The sequence below is a fragment of the Phytophthora ramorum genome (genome assembly GCF_020800215.1).
Source record: "Phytophthora ramorum isolate Pr-102 chromosome Unknown Phyram_PR-102_s0015, whole genome shotgun sequence".
Classification (NCBI taxonomy): Eukaryota; Oomycota; class Peronosporomycetes; order Peronosporales; family Peronosporaceae; genus Phytophthora; species Phytophthora ramorum.
Genome location: NW_027150661.1, coordinates 1,193,325 through 1,209,484, shown reverse-complemented (window position 1 = coordinate 1,209,484; position 16,160 = coordinate 1,193,325).

The window sequence follows — 16,160 nt, the reverse complement described above, 5'->3', positions numbered from 1 at the left end:
CGGGCGAGCCCGAAAAAAACGGCGCCACGGCTCTCGTGCATCGAGGTCGTCCAACGCGGCTTGCAAAGTCGCATGCTGACGACTGGGGTACCATCTGCCCACGACGGAACGCTCCGGGGGAAAGTGCAAGACGAGCGGGTCGAGAAAGAGATCCATGTCCGCGAGCCCATGACCAAATAGCTCGATAGCAAGCTGGAGGACGCTTGCCCAGTGGTCGCCAGCGTGGGACCTGCGAGAATTCCGGCGCTTGCGCCAAATCTCCCACTCGACGCTATTGGGGACGGGCTGCTCGTGGGTGGACTCCCAGTATGCTTTCGCCCAATGATCGAGGTGGAGCTCGTACCGCGTTAAAAACGCTTGGAACGACGCGTCCCCCGCGGCGAATGTCAATGGCGCCGCACGCTGCATGATATATCCCCACGGTCGAGTCTCGTATAAGGCGTCAACGTTGGCGCGAGTCAACAAAGCCTCGTTCCATACCAGAGGCCGGGGATCTGCCGTCGCCGGAAATATCCATCCGGCAGGAGGCAACAGCGACGCACGAAGTGCCTGAACGGTCAAAGAGGCCAGCGTCCGGGACCGCAAAGACCGGGGCCAAGGGGTATAACGACGATGGGCCCATTCAGACGGATCTCGCATGGGCGGGATGACCCGGGTGAAGAACGGATCCCCGACACCTCCACCGGTCGCTCCCGACGGGGACGATCCACGAGTCGAAGGTGATCTGGACGACGACGGAGATCGACCCCTGCGGTCGCCCGGACTCGATCTGCCGCTGGATCGGATACGCCTCGAACGCGAGGTCGAGGTGGACCGCGACGCGTGGCGCCGAAGACGGCGACGCTTGGCGGGCCGCGAACGCTCCTGGGCGGCGCTGTCAGACGACTCGGAAGACGAAAAGAGGACGGAATGCCGCGATCGGGGAACGTCGACTTAAGCAGACGACGAACTGGGCGAGGGATCGCGCGATGGAGGTGTCGCTGATCCGGCCGGTGAAGCAGTAGCGGGAGAACCTACCGGAGACACAGGTTGACTCAATGACGATAACGTGGGCGACGGCATAGCCGTCTCATCCGGGGCACCAGTATCTTTGCAAGCCAGTTCCAAATCGTCAGGGGGCAGTCGGACGGCGGCGTTCGCCGCCGACTCAGCATCAGCCTCCAGATCCCGGAGAAGCCCGTCGACGTCGAGAGACCCGCCGATTGAAAACACCATAGTCATCAAACGCGTCGCCAGGGCGTCCCGAACGCGACGCGCGGACTCGCGACCCAAACGGGCCTCACGCAACAGCCGGCGCCACGCTGTGGTTCGCTCATCGCGTTCACGGACGACTTGGGCGTCTTGTCGCTCCAGCTCTACATTGTGTGCATCCAACCGCTGTGAACGAGACAGGACTGCTGTTCGCCGAAGGGAGGTCTTACGACGAGCCGCCACGAGACCCGACCGATAACCCACGGAACGGGAAGACGCGCGGAGCTCCTCAGCTTGTGCCCTAACAAGGTAAGCCTGGGCCGCAACGCGAGCGACCTCTGCAGCAGACACAGATATCTCGAGATTATGGATCCGAGTTACGTCACGCTGATGCTCCTCGGCGTGAGCCACGAGCAGTGCGTTGACGCGCTGTAGATCGGACTGGAAGGGCTGGCTCAACGCACGTGCCGCCGCAGCATCACGTTGGCTCCGACGGAGTGCCTCACGGATCGCACTTAACTCCTCCGACTCCACAGCTCGATCTTGAACTGCTTCGTCGGGAGCGCTTGAAGATTCACCGCGACTCGATGCGACCGCTGACGGCGGGGCCGGCGTTCCTGATGGCTCGGGAGGAGATGGGGACAACTCAGACCCGGTAGTCCTTGCAGGCGACGAAGCGCGAGACGAGAGGCGGGATGATAGCTCTGCCACCCGGGCGCGTTCTTCAACAAGCGCGTCTTCAAGTTCGGCAGCCTGTTCAGCGGTGACGGTCGTCAAGACGCGATACTTGGTCTCCCACTCGTCGGCTCGAGTGGCCTGCTGTCGTAATGAGGCCACAAAGTCGGACAAACGCACGTTCTCAGCCTCCGATAACTCCACACGGTCGTTCAATCAGCCCACAGTAACGCCGACCATGTCGAAGCCTTCACGTGCCCGCCGGTCATGGAGAGTAGCCGCGTGGATCGCCAAACCGGCATTGGTTGCGCTCGAAACCTCAAGTTGAGTACGCAGCATCTGCACTTCGTGCTCCAACGCGTTAGCCTCCACCACGAGAGTGGCCACCGACGCGACTGGAAGACCCGGAGCAGGGATGTTCACGAAAAATGGCGCGGGGATGGAAGGAGGCCGTGCTCCGAGCTCACAGACGCCGCAACGAGTCGAGCTCAAGTCGCCCGTGTCGAGGGATGCCGTGTCATCGCTGGCATCAGATGACATCACAGCACAATACACCGCACTGCGCAACACCAACACGCCCCAATGAGAACCGCAGCAGACGATGAATGGTTCTGGTACAACACACTCACCTGGGGAGTGCGCGCGTGGGACGGATGTGGAGAAGTGGGTCCAGAGAAGGCGTCGGGGGGTGTCGGCTGTGATTGAAAGGAGAGGCAGTTGGTCCGGATCGACGGGAAGTGACAAGGCGCGGAAAGTTCCGCGACAAAGACAAGGCGGATCCGGGCGACGACCGTTGGTCGGTCTATGAACCCGATCTACGACCCCGATTGGGCAACGCGGCAGACCCCGATTCAGCAACTCGACAGATCCTGATTTTGGAATCTAGAAGGAATCAGGTCGGTAGGGATGGGTAAGCACGACAGAAGTAGGGGTTGGGATAGTATGGAAGGATTGGCAAGCTTCAAGGAAGGAACGGATAGGATAGGACAACATAAGGCTCAGTCCCGAATTCTCTTTGTGATACGCAAGTGGATTTCCTTCGTGTCCAAGAGCCAGCAGCCTCGACCGAGAAGAGCCCCAAGATAAATCGGCCCCGTCGTCCGCTGCTGGATCGGTGTACTCACCCCTAAGACCCGTGCCCAATAGGAGGGACACGTTAAATAATACCGTCCAGGCGTCGCCCGATAACCCGACGCCGAAGACGAAGAACCGTGCTGGCCCGATAACGCCGCACACAACCGAGGATACGCCGACCCGATAACGCCGCGCGACCGAGGACTAGGCGAGAAGGACGTCACTGCCGAGTGATTCGTCAAGAAGAGCGACGCAGAGCGAGGACCATCCGCGCTGCGTCAGGAACGCTTCAGGCTCTATCCAGCCTTGATTCGCACCCTACCCTGAGATATGCTGCTCAAGTACCGGGGAAATAGCCCGACGCTGACGCGAAGGGTTTGTGCGAGGACGAATTTGCAGGATTCTGCGAGGGCGCTAATCCACAGCATATCTTGAGTTGGGTTGTTGCTTTGCTGGATAAATTGGGTACGAAGATGACGATATTGCGAGAGATGTCGTTTCAAGAACGAATCCATGTTGAAGGTTCGTTCAGCCAAGCGATCGGGTCCGAACACCCCCAAGATCGAAGCCATTTTTCTCTGCACTGTGAGGGCACTCAGCATGCTAACGAGGTTGGAGATCGAAGGAGGCCTAGAGACCACTTTCAGAGTGTTCTGAGTCGACCCAGGACCCAAAGGCGGTTCCAAGTCATGCATGTCAGCGTCGCTGAGGGTCTCAAGCACTTGAACAGCCTCCAAACCTCCATATCCGTCACGAAGATGAACACCATGACGAATGGAATCTTCAGTGGCAGGTACCCCGACGAGACGCATGGGGACATCCGCATCACAGTCAGGCGGAACCACCCAGTTTGTTGGACGCTTCACCTCGAAGTCTGTGTAGTCAAAGCTGGATGACGGTACGAGCTTGGAGAGCGAAAAGCGGGCGAATTCACCGCGAGTTATTTTTGGCGTGGAACCTTGTTGGCGAAAGAAATCAACGCGCCAGACCGCCGATCACCGGTGCTCAGAGAGAGCGGGGTTGAATCAGAGCTCCGCCCCTTGTCATCATCCGCACCAGCGCTTGCCTCCGCTTTGCGCTTGGACGCGGCCTTGTCTGATGCGTCGCCAAGGTTGTTTGAAGCTGTGTTGTCGATCTCCGCCGTCCGATTCAGCTGAGTGTCTGCCGGTTCCTCCATAACGACGTCTCCATCACGCGAAAGGTTGTCGGGAGCACCATCCGCTTCTTGCGATGCACTGGGTGTGGCTGAAGACATGAGCGCTGTAGCGTGACGCGACCCAAGACGAAGGTTGCTCGATGCACGAGAGGATGTGTTGCCGATCAAGTGGAAAGTTGGAATGTGAGAATGGCTGTGGCAAAAGGTTGGCCGCAAAAATGAGTTTGAAGGTTTTGGACCCGGAGCGAAAGGGTGAGAAAGGTGCTGAGCCCGCGCAACGGTAAAACCACGTTCAGGCTCAAGCCTGCTCCTATCAGTTCCAGACATGGTGCCTCTCCTCGGACAGTTCCTCTTTGCCAGACCATGGCCGGAAGGGACGGTTGACACGAGACTGAGTGCAATTTCTCGGTTGGAATCAATGGGTGACTAGTGACGTGGATATATGCTGATATTTGATTGGCTACTGAAATTTTGAGTACTGGTTATGTGCATTGCGCATGTTGAATGTGGAATTCGGCTGTTTTCCGCGGAGCAGATGCGGTCAGGCTTTAAGATGGGCCCCCCAGATTTGGAAGGTCAGATTAGGCTCCAAGCAGCCTGAAACTGGATCTATGTCTGAATCAACCCCGTCCTTAAGCGGGTTAACCCAATGGAGTTGAAAATGCCTATGTGAATGTATCACATATGGTGTCCCGCCTTGCCTAAAGCCTGAGCGTGTGAATGTCCGTGTACCCGGAGTGCACCGTAAGGCACCAGACGCCAGACAAACAAAAAGCCCGTTGAAGAAACGCCGTGTGGACCCTCACAATGAAGTATGATTTTGGTCATGAGACCTTGATCACATTAGATGTCTGAACGCAGATGTCTGAACGCATGTATTATACGTGCTCAAGACTATCCTGTACTATGAGGTCGTACACACTGGTTTCAGCTAAATGTCCAAGTTGAAGAACCCTGAGCGTGAGTTAGAAGTATCTACGTTCAAGAAATTGGAACCTGAAAATGATGTTCAAGGTCAAGTAACTTGAAAGTAGGTTTGAAGAACCCACGTTCAGACAACCCAGAACCCAATGCGAGGATTTGACTCCTTGAAGATGGAAAGTGAACCCACGAAGTGACAGCCAGTATACTCAAGCTAAGTCAAAGTCAGAAGATCGCTATGAAGAACACAAAAGAACACGGAAGAATGAAGACAGACAGATACCCTTTACGAAGAAGCTAGCGATCGGCTAGCAAAGATAACAATCAGAGTTCGTTTAACCCCCTACTACGCAAGTCGCTCAAAGTAAGTGATCTTCTGACAAGCAGGACACGGGTCCGCCGTTCAGTTAAGGGCAGTTCGGTGCGGGGCTCTCTACAAGATTCAAGCCCAGTTGCGAGGAGATCATTCACGTAAGTATTTGACGTGATCCTTGCATTCCGTTTATTAGTTGGACCCGCTGCGCGTACGGTAAGGGCGGGGTTTTCATTTCATATTAACAAGGCCTTCTTGGGTGATAGTAGCAGTCATACCCAGGAATATTTGATAGACTGCGTTTGAGATAGGATTGTATTGGTGTGCATTATTTCCCTCATCTGAGGGTGGTGCGCGTGTGAAGGAAAGGCTTCAGGATTGACCAGTATCCTGGACTTAGCCTTAGTTGACTGGTGTTCAGACCCACCGTTCAAGGGTCTATAAGAATAAGTAACGGCTGTGTGTTGTATATAGCTCTGTATTTGTATTGGGCATCTGTAAGTGGTAGTTCTCGATACCGGTTCCAGACATTGGAGAAGTGCGTTCAGGAAGTGGACGTTACGCTCAGCATTTTCAAGGCCTATTTGTATTGGACAACTCACTGTGGTGATATATCCGGGCTTCCCCCGAAACAATCGACGCCGATAGGGATTACACAAGGTGCCACGCCACTCTGAATCACGGTTTCAAGGAACTGCGTCCAGGGTTTACACCCCCCAGGCTTAAGTTTCAGGACTAAGTCTAGGCTACCGCTATACACTTGGGCGAGAAAGTTTCACCGACTTCGTCACAGGTCGCTGGATTGTGACGAAGTAAAAGTAGATGATGGCTAGTTCATCTTACCATTGTTTAGCGTTGTTTGATCTACGTCGTACGGTTTCATCCATTCTTGCACCGCTGCTTCATCTGACCATTGTAAGTCACGTAAATCCTGTCTCCTACCAGGTGCGATTCCATCAATTCCAGCGGTTGAGAACACTCGTAATTCCTCCTGTCGACCCTGTCCGTGAATTTGCTCCTCGCTACGTTCGTGGATTTCTGCTGCTCTAAATTGCCGATCTCCTTCATTGGCTTTGTTGTCCGCTTGTTGTTGTTCACTCGGACATCCTTCTGCGTCGTCGCTTGGCTCGTTCACAACTTCATCAGTGTTTTCACTTAGATAGTTCATAGTGTCGTCCTCTAAGCTGATTTCCTTGGGTTCGGCTTGCTTAGGGTCGGTCTGAAGTCCTATTATTACCGCCTTGGGGTTGAGTCGGAGGTGGCAATAATGTTTTGGTCTGAATAATAGTACTATCGGTAGCTCTTCTGGTGACTGTCGCTCCTTGCAGTCTTGGCGAATCTGGTTAATCCAATGCTGAGCTTGGTCCGCTTCGTAGTTACGTTCCGTAGCTGTGCTGTACGTTTTAGCAAATTTCGTTACCCGCGCCGGTGTGAATAGCTGGTACGTCGCTTGTGCCAGTCCTGGTCGTGCTATTACTACAAAGATGTTCCTCTGCAGTATTTTCGCGAGCATTCGCAGTGTTTCGTCATTACCCCAGTGTCGTCCCGAAATGTATCCACTACATCGTGATTCCGATTTGCCCAGTTCTAGGAAGTGAGCTTTCAGAGCTTGCACTGATTGTCCAGGGCGCAAGTTTTGAGTTGAGCGTTCGATTCCTGTTAGGATTTTGAGTCGGATGTCGTGCTCAATTTTTTCAGTAAAGAAATGGTCTCTGGCAGCCGCAATGCCCTTCTTGAGTTTGTGAGTAAGGACTTCAAGCGGGTAGGTGCTGCTGGTTTCTTGAAATTCTCGGTTTAGAAACGCTGCTGCGACTGCATAATATTGACAGTTTCCGTTTGCTGGTGTTGATGTTTCTTCAAGTCTACACACTTGCAGTACTTGCTGTCCTGTTAGCACCGTTCCTTCTTGTTGCACTAAAGTTGGTTCTGCTATCTTCTCCAGCGCTTGTTTCGTAGCTGGAGCGCGGAAATCCGCTATGTGTGTTCTCCAGTCTCCTTCTGATAGGAGTGGTCTGCTAGTCTAGTTGGTCTCACTGTGTTGGTTAATGTTGGTGCTGAGCATTCTACAATTCTCTCCACCTGTTGTCCACAACGACGGTTGTTGTTAGATCCAACCGTGTGCCACTCATACTTACCTTTGTTGTGTGTTTGGTCGGTTGCTGTTGCACTGGGGTTTTGCTGATTCAGGTTGTCTATTGGTTGACTCATGGACGTTGTTGATTGCTGAAGATCCGGCGTTGTTGACATTGGTTCCTTGTTTTCTGGTTCATTTTCTTCGTCAACCCAGTACTCCGTCATCTCCTCAAAACTGGTCATTGTTCGTGGTTGTTTCGGCAATGCTGCAATGTTTTCGGCTGTGACTTGTAAGCAGTGTTCTGGCCTGTACCAGTAGTCATCTTGAGCGTTGCATCTGCTTCGTGTGTGTCCGATTGCCCCACATTGGAAGCATGGTGGTGCTGGTTTGACATTCACATGGTGGATCAAAATCTTGGTCCCGTTCCAGTTAAGGAATCTCTGGGTTACTAGGCGGGCATAGCGGGCTTCTGAAGTAGACGTCCCAAGTGTCCGTTTGTCTCTCATAAGATCCTGCTGATGGTTCTTGCCAGGTCATGTAGTTGCCCTTGAAGTTCTGCTGTTAATATGCGTCGTGGGCTGCTTCATCCATAAATCTTGACAAGTTGAGTAGTCGGACATGGTACCTGTCTCGGGATTTCTCGTCCCGTACTCCATCTGCTCCCATTTGTCTGGCCCAGACTGTCGTGGAGCTATGACCTATAGTGGTAGTTGGTTCCCCGGCGTTCTCATTTTCATTTAGCAGGGCGAAGTTCTTGTGGCGGAATGGTTGAGACTTGAATTCTTTCCCACACATGGCTGCTTGCTCTCGTGTGCAGAAAATCAAATGGATCGCATGCTGGTTACGGTCGTAACAGACTTGTTTTGCGCTTTTCAGGAATGCTACGAGTCGCTACTCTGGGTGTTCACTTCTGCGTTTCCCTAGTAGGATCATGCCTACTAGTCTTGCTCTCGTTTGGAAGTCATGGTACACTGGGAAATCCACCGGTAGATGAATGGCTAAGTCTCCTTCCACTTGGGCTTGGATTGTGTTCTGGATCATCCGAAGAGCCGCATTAGTGCATATGCGCTTGAGGAATGGTGGCAGGTGGGCACAGAGAATGGTCCCCTCCAGCAGTCCTCTGATGATGATTTCTTCTTTTTCTGTTGGCTTGCGGATTTTGCTAGGAAATCCGTAAGGAGTTTCACAAATTTGACAATATACAGGAATTTCAGATGCTGGAAATGCAGTGGTCATGAATCGGTACGACGAGCTTTCATCGCCCGTCATGTCGCTATCTGTGTCCGGTTCCTTCTGGGGAGCTAGTTGGTCGTGTTGTTGGGCCTAGGCGTTGACTACTGGGGCTGTGGATGCCTTGGAGTCCGACTCTGTGGTCGACTATTTCAGTCATCATGCGACGTGTTTTGTACAGTGATCGCGTGATATCATACAGGCGCTCTCTCCATTTTCTCGCGTGTGGTCGACCAATGGCCGCGTCCACCAAGAACAAGTTCAGTAGTTGTTCTTTTTCATCGTCGGTCAGAGTCGGGTATCTGCGCTTGTTCTCCGTTAACGTCAGGTCAGGGTGCGTTCTGAAGACTGTAGTGAGCATGTTCTTCATATATTCCAGCGCACTGACGGTGTCTTTTGTTTCTTCAATCCCCTTGCCTGCTAGTTCTCCGTGCAGGTAGATATACATCTCCGCGAACGTTAGAGGCTCCTCTTCAATCTCTTCGTACGTTGGCTGATCATGGTGCTTCATGTCCTCGTCCTCTTGGTTGTCTTGCTTAGTTTCTTCTTCTTCTTCCAGCACTCCAGGTATTTCCTTGTCTTCCGTTGTTTCTCCACTCTCCTTCCAGCGTCGTTTCGGCGTGCTTTCCGTAACCAGTTCTTCTTCTGTTTCGGTCGGATCTTGGTGACGTTTGACGCCTGCTGTCTGCTCTCCCTTGCCTTCCTCTGGCGGAGGTGATGGTGTGCAGACGTCGATCACCTCCCGTGGATTGTCTGGAGGTTGGTCTGTGGCCTGCAATCCTGCTTGACGGTGATTCTTGTGCGATCTTTGACCCTTGGCTTTTCATGCGGTTAACTCCCAGTTACCGCTGTTGTTTCTTTTGCGACCTTTCCCCTTCGACGCAAATATGGAAGTGGACGTTTTACAGACTTTCAGAATTGGACACTCTATAGAGTGGCAATTAGAGCACTCAATCCCTGGCATACGGGACGAGATATGCAACGGGGTTACATGAAGAGTGCCCGTCACTCATTCGAGTTGGGTGCATGTGTACCCAACACCACTGACACGTGGATGGTGGCCCATAGTGCTGTCGACGACAAGAGTCGGGGTGAAAACTGGACTCGCGAACGTCGACGTCAAGGGTCGTCGACATTAGTTAGCTTGACATCTACCGACATCTAGACGGTCCGAGTCCATTTATTGGACAAAAATATTATACTGGAGCCAATCAAAGAGAGGAGGAGATATTCGATGCAGGAGTTCTCGGCAGGGGATAGCTGATACTCGCTTTTGATACGGAGAAATGAGCGGTTCTCCACGCCGGGCGTCGGATCTTGACTTGATGCGCTGTATTGGTAGAATGAGATTTACTAATGGCGCAACTCACTCCTTCGATTTGGTAGACGCCACATTCAATGTGAAATATCCATCCCCCAACGGACCAAGTGCAAGCTCACTGCTGAAAGATCTAACGGTGACCTGCTCACACTTCAAACACACAGCGCCCAAGCATTCATCTTCGCCGATTCAGATGCAACATCGCCACTGTGGGCTGGACACCGTCACAATGGAGAGTCGTGAAGATGGGATAACGGTGTTTACGTCTCCTCCACCAAGATCAAGAAGAACCCCGCACTCTCAAACACCAAGCGCTAGAGCAACCCTAAGTGCAAGAAGGACTCCGGTATCACAACCATCACGGAAACGAGCAAAACCAAGCTCTAAAAAGAAAAGATCAGCCTACCCCAGCTCAACTACGCATACAGCGACTTCGTCGAGATCAACCAGGTCGGGAGCACGTTCGCCATGAACGACATCACCAGGGGGAATCACAGCACAACCAAGGACGCCACAACTTATTCCGTTTACTGCGTACAGTATTCCGTCTTACCCGCCTTTAAGAACGTTCGAGGCTCCAGTTCAACGGGAGAAGAAGTATTGGTAATTTATTGTTTGTGTCGCTGATGAGGCATACGCACATGTTTCCACAGGTGACCTCACTCGCGACCATGCCAAGAGCTTATACTGTCTACGCTGCAGTATGGTGTTGCCGATCAGAAAAAGCAAGAGCGTGGCTGGCCCTCATATGAAAACATGCCACCCCGAGGCTCTACGTGCGTTTGAAGAGAATGTACGCCGCCAAAAGACACTCGAAGACTCAAGTCGACTGTCAGACACGTTTGGGTAGGCTGGAATTTCGGAACAGCGTGTTTTTGATATTATTTTGGCTGAATGGGTTAGTATCGAGGTGCGGCCCGCGGGCATTATTGGTGATGCTGGCCTGACCAAGGCCTTCCACTTTGCGAACAATGAAAAAACAAAACTTACAGTTCCATCATGTCAAACCCTTACAACAGGCGTCCACACAAAAGCTGGTCAATTTCATAGCTCGCTTCGAATTCGCCTGAAAAACGAATACGATTTATTTACGCCATCATCGGATATTTGGACATCGTTAAACTGCGAGAGTTTCATCAGTCTAACTATACACTACGTCAATGCTGGATTTAATATGCAGCCGTGGACCCTTGAAGTTACAAGTATACCGGGGAAGCATGATGGTGATACGATTGCTTCTGTTCTCTCAGGTTGCTTTTCCTGGTGGGGACTTGACCCCCCAAAATGCGTACGATTTCTAAGATATGGAGCATCAAATATGAAAAGTGCGTGCTCGAAACTTGGTCTAGCTCATATGTCGTGTGCAGCACACTCTTTTCATTTGGTAGTTGCTGCTGCGCTACTGCAAACGAGTAGCGAAAGGAAAAACAGCGTCGTAACTACGGCTTGTGTAGATGAAAACAACAACAATGCAGAGAGAGAAGAAAACAATTTTAGTGTAAGCAACTCTGTCAATTCGAGTGGGAGCATTCATTCTTCAGGTCAGTACGATAATGGGTGGATGGATCATCAATTGGAAGTTCTGGAAAGTGATTTCGACTCGAGGATGATAATTCGAACACTGAAAATACGCCTTGGATCAGTGATGCTGAAATTGATGAACTTTGTGAGGAAGTCGCTACATTTGTCGATGCTGTTGAGACAGTTGAATCGGAGAAAATCAGCTCAATGAATATGCAATCAGTTCGCCTAGCAGTTCACAGTTTTCGTAGGCTTGCGGACTACTTCCATCTCTCCCTAATGGGACGCAACCGACTGGATGATTTTCAATCTAGCAACATGAAACCTCTCAAGTGATGATGGTCTGCCCTACTAGATGGAGCAGCACACTGAAAATGCTCCAGCGATTTGTTGATCTTCAGGCTGCGGTGACAAGTTTTTTTGTGTACCTGAAGACTATCCCAGGCCGGAAGGAATTTAATGATGCTTCAACAAAAAGATGAAGCTTCCCAATTCAAAGATGTGGTGCACGATCCAGTGTCTCATCGAGCTGCTGGCACCATTCAGCGTAGTTACAAAAATGATCGATGACGAAACCTATCCTACTTTGGTATCACTTCACTGCGTCATTTCTTCTTTCAAAGTATGTCTCAGTATTTCCTCCGTATTCGATCAGCTGTATGCAAGTGTGAGAGATCAACCGTTCGGTCTGCCCGTACTAACCATGATGCAGTCGGTACGCCAAAGTTTCCTTACACTACTGGAGAAGCGTTTCAATTACAATGCAGACAAAGACATTCTTTGGATTTCGCTGCTCAACCCATACATGATCAACTCGAACTTGTTCACGCCTGATGAATTTATTCAGGCAAAAACACAATTATTAGGTGAGATGCTCCAGTAGCTGCCGGCGGCACCAGTGGCAATAGAGCTGTCTACAAGAGTTCGGAGAAAGCGCCGACAGATGCCGAAGACAGAGCCGCTCGTTTTAGTTTAAAATATTTGATGTATAGAAAGAGAATGAGCACGCGAGCATCGGACGATTACCAAACGATGTTCACTTCCTGTGAATGGGAGTTCAGCAAATACATGGAGTATTCTAGTAAAGCAGAGGTGAGCAGCAACGAGAAGAAGTCTCCATCCTCTCTCGCGTGGTGGAAGACCAACCATAACAGTTTTCCCGTCATTGCTTGTCTAGCGCGTAAATGGCTTGAATGTATTGCCACGTCCGTGCCTTCTGAGCGTGCATTTTTCACAGCAGGAAACACGGTTACCAAGCGGCGTAGTGCACTAAAGGCCAACACAGTCCGGGACATTGTCTTTATGGCTGAGAATGCAGCAGCGTCGGATCTGGTGGATGATGGAAAATAGAAGTTTGGTGGCTATGATCCGATTCCGAAGAATATATGTTGTGAAAGTACAAAAATCGCCCTGCACATTGTTCGTGCTCAGCCGCACAATATGGTTGCGCCGGAACGTACCCATTGATGTCTCGGAGGCGCGCGAAATCGAAGTCGCCTGTTTCAATCGCGTAATGCAGGGATTCAGAGTGAATCAACGCCTGAAGTATGGAGTCGAAGAAGTTTCCACTGCTATCGGCATGCATGCAGTGAACATTATGGTCATGATCGCCCCACGAGCAACGAGGTCACTGCTAGCGTCCGTATCGTTTAATATATTAACATTTGTACACCTCTGAGTTTCCGTTGGCGTTATAGGCAAACATTGTCGAACGATGGTTGAGCTGGCAACACGTAGATGCATACCCTCGCGAAGGCAGAGTGAATTCTGTATTTACTCAGTGAATGTGAAGCATTGTAAACATGCGTGCCAATGAATTCAAATCTTCGTGGTTTGCTTGTTGTTGCGGGTCACTGAGTCAGCTTAAACGATAAATTCACATGAACCAGAGCCCAAACGCACTGAAAATCACTGTTGTGAGCGCCGCGTGATGCCATCACAGCTCACTCGACAAGGGGCATTATGCGACCAACGTTCTTGGCCGTGCTAACTTGTTTCTTTGGCGCCGCGTTCTTCAAGCGGTGCGAGCTCTGGGCTGAGAACGCGACCGGCAAGTGGCCGCTCGAAATAAAAAGTTTCGGGAGCGGTAGCTATAGGAGTGCTCCCCTCAAGCCGTACACTAACGCGCGAACACCAATATACGTGGCTGCAGTCCTCAGATAGTCGAACCAGCCAGAAGAAGACGCCACCACGACCAGCCAGAGACGGTTTCTTCAAAGCCTGACAGGCAGACTCGACGTCGAAGCCTATCTGTCGCTTATATTTGGCGTCACACAGTGCTGCCAGTAGCGGCGACGCACACTGCCAGATGCCTGTCGAAAACGGCTGCGCCTTAATTCGAAAGAGTGATGGTATTACGGGGCGTCGACCTGACGTCCCTTGCCGACGCTGGACGTCTAGGGTGTCAAGGGTCACTGACACCAGACATCGACAGCACTAGTGGCCCATAGAGCTGTCGTGGTTAGCTAACTTTGCTTAACTAACCTCACCTCAATTCGACCCCCTCTACCTCACCTCTACCTTTGGCTTAACCTTAATCTCTGTGGCCCACACATTATATTCATACAAAAACAAGTATAAAATTGTATTGACGCACACAATGACCCTCGTCCGCGGTGATACTGGCGAGCGTGGCAGATATCAAGCTGCTGGAGGCCAAGACCAAGGAGGATGTCAAGTAAATCAACGGGTTGCCATAGTTGATGAAGGCACTATAGCACAGCGACAAAGTGGTGGCGCAGACAATGGCCTTCAGCGGCTGCTACGAGAAACCGTACAACCTCCAGACTTGTCAGAGGAAGTTCCTCCACGACATGCACACCTTCATGCAGTCCTGCTCCAAGGTGCAGGGAACTGTCATACCGACGAGAGCGATGATTTCGAAAATGCGCAGTGACGTGGGCTTCAACGTCGTTCTCGCGTTGCGGGTGACACTGTGGCAACACGTGTTGACTTGACTAAGTATTCCTCCACTAGCCAAGGCATCGTCTTCGTGCACCACTCACATCGTCGTGGTCGAGCACGGAACCCCATGCATGTCTTGCCTATCGGGTGATACGGATGATCTCAACTCACAAGGATGCATGCCAAAGGCAACCGAAACAGGCGAGCTCGCAACCGCTGAGTATGGATGCGAAAGCAGTGATTGTTCGAAGCGGATCCTACTGCTTGGCATCGGCACGACTTGCTATCAAGGCGGTATTGATGAACATAAGGGCCAAAGACGCGTAGTGAATGAATGCATGAGTAAGTATCGCCATTTATTCATAAATGTCATATCGACTTCATTCCTTCAATGCTTCAGCAATGACTTCACCAGTGTGAATTCTAGGAAGCTCCCTTACTTCCAATGTCCAATTTCAGGGCTCAACATTTTCAGTCACGTAGTGTATAGTAAAAAAAATATGTAACTGCGTGCATTGCGACCTGTCCAAATATCGCTAGTTATCGAAAGGTACAAACAGCTCTTCTCAATGTCATCACGAACTTGAAGTCTCAGTTCACTTGAAAAGGTAATGATACAACCACGCAGTTGAGTGCGCTTTGTGATACTCGCTTTGACTCGGCACAGTGATTCAGTTATGAACGCGACGAACTCTAGAAAACCCTTGTCTTCAACCATAGCCAGCCGTCGAAAATGGCTTGCAATCCATTTTGCCAGAAGCCGGTTGAATTCTTTTTGTTCTTCAGCACTATGTTTTCTAAGCTCATAGGCAACTTCAGTAAATTCTCCCTCCAACCTGCGCTGCAGCTGACGAGCTCGAATATATTCTGCGATCTCACGACTGTGAAAATGATTCATGTGGTCCGTCACTCTATGGCTTCCAATCGCGAAAGCAATCGTCATCTTACACCGCTTGCAATACGCGTAAGCGGCGTTGCTGTTGTCCAACTCTTTGCCGGAGAGATACCAGAAATCCGGATGAGGAAACAGTTGAACAAATAGCCACAAGTGATGCTTGCGCTGGCGTCGTGCAGCAAATAACCGCGGGGGATCACTTCCCAGCAGTGTCCCGGGCTTAAGAATGCACCGGAAGCGTACAGCTAGATCTGATTTCGGATCGGGTTCAAGTTCGACTGCAATCTCTGGAAGATTGGCTATGGGTCTGCTGCTTGATGCGCTAGCGACGACGACACCTCTAGCACTTGTGTGCTGTTTCTTTTGCTGGCAAGGTGAAGAACCAGACGGAGGATGGCGCTGTCGTTTGGTCTGATAAATTGGAGTATAGCAGGCTGTACCGTAATTGAACTGTGCTGGAATGGCTGCGTAGCGGGTAGCGACCAGAGGTCGGAGTTAGACTTGAAGCTCCAGACGAACCTCCCAGTCGTGGCTCCTAACTAAGACCAAGCATTGAACCGGCCTTTTTAGAGCTACTGCGGCTGATGCTGCCGTGCATGGGGCGAAGACGCGCCGGTGTGCAGAAAGGTGAGAGCGACGTCCGGTCTGGAGACCGGAGCTCTTCCATTGTCTTCGATCGCGATTCTATTGCTTGTAGCCTTGGATTCAAAGGATCCAAGATATTTTTACTTGGTTTTTGTATGAAGGTTAGCATGAGGTTAACTAAGGTTAGGAGGTCCGCGCAAGTTGTTCGAAAAAGTTGTTGTTAAGCAGGTTAAGCTTAATTGTGGCGACAGCTCTAGTGACCCACAGCCACCCATACATAAAATATATAGGATAAACTAT